Source organism: Dipodomys spectabilis, unplaced genomic scaffold (genome assembly GCF_019054845.1).
Source record: "Dipodomys spectabilis isolate Male_0828 unplaced genomic scaffold, ASM1905484v1 ptg000081l, whole genome shotgun sequence".
NCBI lineage: Eukaryota > Metazoa > Chordata > Mammalia > Rodentia > Heteromyidae > Dipodomys > Dipodomys spectabilis.
Window position 1 is genome coordinate 21,671,921 of NW_024870758.1, and position 5,641 is coordinate 21,677,561.

General features: G+C 37.8%; 1 pseudogene; it reads left to right on the forward strand.

Annotated features, from left to right (window-relative positions):
• Nucleotides 1–4,307: 4,307 nt before the first annotated feature.
• On the forward strand, nt 4,308–4,622 carry LOC122110834 (annotated as a pseudogene).
• The last annotated feature ends 1,019 nt before the right edge of the window (nt 4,623–5,641 follow it).

Below are 5,641 nucleotides of genomic sequence, written 5' to 3' on the forward strand. Positions count from 1 at the left end.
ATTAGAAATACAAAACAAAACAAAACCAAACCCGTGGCTCATAAATTAAAAGATAAAGTTGGGTGTCAAGAGGAATAGATGACATATAAGTTTCAGATAATCCTCAAAAATATTCTTTTTATGACCTACTTTTGGTTATTTTCTATGGAAGAGGAATTATTAAGGGCAGGCTTATATACATTAGAATTAGGAACTATTTGGGGCAATGTTCAATACTTTATGAATTTACATGATATCAAGTAGAACACACACACCTGAATAAAATGCCACCCTCTGACATGACTAAAATTTTTATTAGCAAATAATATCACAAGTATAAATGGCTATTTGGAACTTCAGTATTGAAAACAACTTGAAGACTAGACTCTCTTAAGGAAAATTTGTGATATAAACAAAGAAATTTGTATTATGCTACTGGCATCAACACTGTGGGATGGAAGTCCAGCAATGGAAATCTGGAAATGTTGAGTATACAGGGCAGAAATTAAAATATGACATCTTAATAAACTATTTTAAAACCAATCAGGAATTCTACTATATATTTGCAGCCTGTAATGCTAATATCAAACCAGGCCAAAAGCATTTCCTGGGGGATTAATGACCAGAGGGAATTAATGGCCCTTGGCTACACCTCAGGCCATCTACTTTCCTAGCCAGTCATTAATCCTAAGAAATGTCCTGAGTTTCAATCATTACAGTGTAATTGAGATGTCATGAAAAGGGTTAAAGAAGTTTTGACTATTTTACTACATGAATGCCAGCAGTGAAATGCATTTAGAATCCCTGTTTAAAAGACTGTAATTGCCTCAGATTCTTTATATTATCATAACTCTTCAAAATTGATTGGTTTTGGGTTTATGGAAAAATATGCAAATTTACAGAGGATATGACACACATTTCTCATCGTGGGAATAAAAGTAGTTCACACAGAATTCATTTGATTGAGTTTGATTACTGAACAAAATGTAATTATTTTAGATACACGATCGGACTTTTCTGAAGATGCATATTGTAGGGAAGAAGTATCTGGCATGCATGATTGTTTATCAACTCAAATGTGTCATGCTAAATAATGGCTACCGAGGGCAAGCATCTATCATATGTAGGAAACACCAGTATAAGGATATGCTTATTCAAAGCCAACAAAATAAATAAATAGGATTCCTTTCTTAACTTTCTCAGAACAGTGTACAATTAGCATAGTGGAGTGTGGGAAAAAAAATGAACCACTTCTGCCTCTGCATTTTGGAACTCTATGTCCCAAACAAGATCTCTAATCCACTTATAGGAATACCATGGTTGGATGACAATCTCTTAATACCAGCCAATGGAGAATGGGGAAAAGGGGAGATACCTTTAAAGCCAAATATTCCTGTCAATGTAGAGGGGAACAAATTTACTAGGCACAGATCAAATACACACTGGATTGTACTCCTCGTAGCTGGGATCTTGCTTGCTTTCCAACTAGGGGGACATTTGTAAAATTCTGATCACTAATAACCTTATTTTACCCAGCAATCAATGTTAAGAATTTACCAGTTTGTGAAATTTTCACCGCTGTTTTTGGTTCTCTTTTCAGTAAAATTGTTCATTAGACAGCCTGGACAGCATATGATCCTGTTTCATGGAAATGAGCAAACCATTAGTTATAGTTTGTTTTAATTTCAATTCACAATTTAAATTTTACCTTGTTCATTGAAATTGTTCATTGACTAATTGTGCTGATTTTGCCTTGTTAATTTCTCCGTTTTATTTGTTTAGTATAATTTGTAATATTGGTATTTCTTTTTTTTCGTGTATACATTAATTTTCTTCTTTGTTGTTGTACCAGTACTGGGACTTTAACTTGGGGCCTTGACCACTTGCATGGCTTCTATTCTCACAGCTGGTACTAACCATTTGAACCATACTCCAGTTCTGGCTTTTTACTGGTTAATTGGAGATAAGATTCATATTTATCTGCTTGGGCTAGTTAAGAAACAATCATCAGAGCTCAGCCTCCTGAGTAGCTAGGATATAGGTATAAATCATGGCTTCTGGTATGAAAAATTGTGAGAGAGACTAAGGGTGCTGTTTTTGTTTGACATTACTTGGCAAAGTTGGTACTCTTTCTTATTTAATTCAGTTGCAGATCAGCTGAAGAAGCAGATGTTTGGTGTTAATGGTTCTTAAAAAAGCAATTCTCACTTAAAAGGGAATTTTATTTTAAAAGATAAAATGCAAAAAAATAACTCTTTCTGTAATTTCTCAGAGATTCTTTTTATCTATAAAGTTTACACATTAGTTTGTTACTTTGTATAATTCTTTCCTATATAACCAAAAAATGTTTTAGCAGATCAGACCGAACATAATGCTGATAATTCTTGACAGAATAGCATATTATTATCTTTCCCTCCCTCCCTCCCTCCCTCCCTCCCTCCCTCCCTCCCTCCCTTCCTTCCTCTCTTCCTTCCTTCCTTCCTTCCTTCCTCTAGTACTAAGGTTTAAACTCTGGGCCTTACTCTTGTTAGGAAGGTGTCCTGCCATTTGAGCCACACTTTCAGCCCTGATTTTGGCTGGTCACTTGGAAATAGAGTCTCATGGACTCTTAAGCCAGGGCTGGCTTCCAACAGAGCTTAGCCTCCTTTTTAGCTAGTATTAAAGATAAGACACAACAGTGCTTGGCTTCTCTTTCTTCTCATAAATTTATGGAAGGTGCATATATGCACAAGCATTTGGGGCTTATTTTCGTATATTATTCCTTAATGAAAAGCTTAAAATAGGTCAGGGCAACTGCTGCACAAATACTATTTATACATTCGTCCAGACTCTTTCCCTAAAAACTCAAATCTTCCAAGGGCATGGCTTCAACAGTAACACTAAGTAGAAATAAACCTACCGGTCAACAAGCCTGAGTCGAAGACAAAATTCACTGAGCAAGTAAAGATGGACAGCTTACCTCTCTTTAGATGTTAAAATTAAATCACTGAAGACAAAATATTCCTATAGAAATGGATTAGCTACTTTTTCCTACATGAACACTGATATAAGTATGTTACTTTTTCAGCTGATTTGAATATTTGGGATACCAAGATACCTTTTATCTCCTTTAAATAATGGAAAGAAACCTTTCATAACCTTCCTTTACTTCTGATCTATGAAGGAAATTCAAGGAGAGCTTTCACTGTCTTACTCATAAGATATTTTATTTCAAAATAAAGTTATCATCAGAATGACAGCACAAGTCAGCCAATATATCAATAAGGATTTGTACTAAGTTTCCTATACCAAATACTAATGAAGTTTTTTGTATTTAAATACAAATGAGGTTTTATATCTATTGACACTACTTCTGAAGGTAAGCCCACAGAAATTAACCTCTGCAGAAAATTGTTCCTCCTCTCCTCCTACACTTAACATACAGGTTCTTCGTGTTCACAGGAAGGAGGAACAAATTCCAAATTAGATGTGTTAGATCTGAACCCTATCAGAGACCATTCTGGACTAAGAATATTTGGGGATTTTAGTGATCACATGATGATTGCTGGACCATAGATCTGAGGCTCCTTTACTCAGATACCATGGTAATCTTCTGAGATGAGGTAGATTCCAAGGCAATCTTTCAGATATGAGTGCTTTACTGGCACTGCATTTACTTGTACTTAAATGGCCTGAGAGGAATTTTGAGTACGCAAAGGACTTTGTTGTGTCAAAGAACAAAATTATTTCTGTCATTATACTATGGTTAGGTATGAGTACAGTCAGGATAGCAACCAAAGTCTGGAGTGGATATTAAATTATTGTTTCTCAGCTTCAAACCCACACTGCTTTACTCTGTATTATTGGGAGAGTGCCTCACTTAAACTTTTGCAGTTTGTCACTATTATTCTTTGCCAATTAGAAGTGCTAGAGAAAAATATAGAAGGGTAGAGGAGTAAAACAAGACCTGTGCAAAGTTCTTTCATTTCTAGCTAGCTGATAGCTCTTCACCCTGGTAGTGATAACTACGTCAAAAATTCATAGCTGGGCTGGGAAGGTGGCTCAATGGTAGAGTGGTTACCTTGCATGCATGAAGCCCTAGGTTCGATTCCTCAGCATCACATAAGCAGAAAAGACCAGAAGTGGCGCCGTGACTCAAATGGTAGAGCGCTAGCCTTGAGTTGAAATGCTGAGGGACAGCACCCAGGCCCGGAGCTCAGGCCCCATGACTGCCAGAAAAAAAAAAAAAAAGGCATTTGGCGAACAAGGTAGTGGTAGAAGCCGTGCTGTGGTTGCTCGGCCATTTCTTGCGCGTTGTCTCTGTGCCTTTCGCAGTTTCTGATGGTGCCATGTTGGGCCAAAGCATCCGGAGGTTTACAACCCCTGTGATCCGTTGGGCCCACTATGAGCACGGCCCAGGGAAGACTCTGCCATTTTCAATGGAAAACAAGTGGGGTTCCTGGCCATGATGACTGTGTTCTTTGGATCTGGGTTTGCTGCACCATTTTTTTATAGTGAGGCACCAACTGCTTAAGAAGTGAGGGTGTCATAATTCACCATTTAACAGATCAGACTGTTTGAAGAGGCACAGACTCTGGAAAATGGATTAAACTTTTCGACTCAGAATACTAGATATGTTTGTAAATAAACTCCTGACATGAATGCTTAATGCCTCCTTTCTGCAATAGGAATGTGATACTTGAACATGTCTTTATTTTATTTGGGGTGTTCACAAGTGTCAGTATTTCCCCCAAGAATTATAAGATTAGCTTGTTTTAATACTTTCAAGATTGGGGGGGGGGGAGATGGGGAAGGGTTGGGAAGGGGAAACAAAGGAGGAGGCTACAATGCTTGATAAGAAATGTACTCATTACCTTGCTCATGTAATTGTAACCCCTCAGTACAGTATTTTCACAATAAAAAAATACTTGTAAGATTTTATTACTTGTGACTCACGTCAGGACCTTAGTGTTTTCCTCCTCCTCCTCCTCCTCCTCCTCCTCCTCCTCCTTCTTCCTCTCCTTCCTCTTCTTCCTCTCCTTCCTCTTCCTCTTCCTCTTCTTCCTCCTCCTCCTCCTCCTTTCTTCTTCTTCTTCTGCCAGTCCTTGGGCTTGAACTCAGGGCCTGGGCACTGTCCCTGAGCTGCTTTTTGCTCAAGGCTAGCACTCTACCACTTGAGCCACAGCACCACTTCTGGCTTTTTCTGTTTATGTGGTACTGAGGAGTTGAACCCAGGGCTTCATGCATGCTAGGCAAGCACTCTACCACTGAGCCACATCCCCAGCCCAGTTTTTTCTAATTTATGTTTTAAAAGTAAAATAGTTTTGGTTGTCTTAAAACAACTCTAAATGAAATAAAAATAATTATATATGTAAAAAAATAATAGCTGACTACAGTTTTATCAGCTATTAAAATTAGCTTTATCTTTCCTCCCAGGAAATTGCGTATCATTCAGTTTATGCTCCCTTCTCAGAGGATGGAGTTTATCCCTGTGAAATTTGTTTCCAGTCCTGGTTAAGAAGTGCTCTCTCCTTAGAGGGAACTGTGGTCCACCTCCCTGGGGGTCTCCTCCCATCCCCTGAAGGGTTTTTGTTTTTCTTTTTTTTTAAAAAATATTTTCATTGTAAAGATACTGTACAGAAGAGTTACAGTCACATGAGTAAGGCAATGAGTACATTTCCTA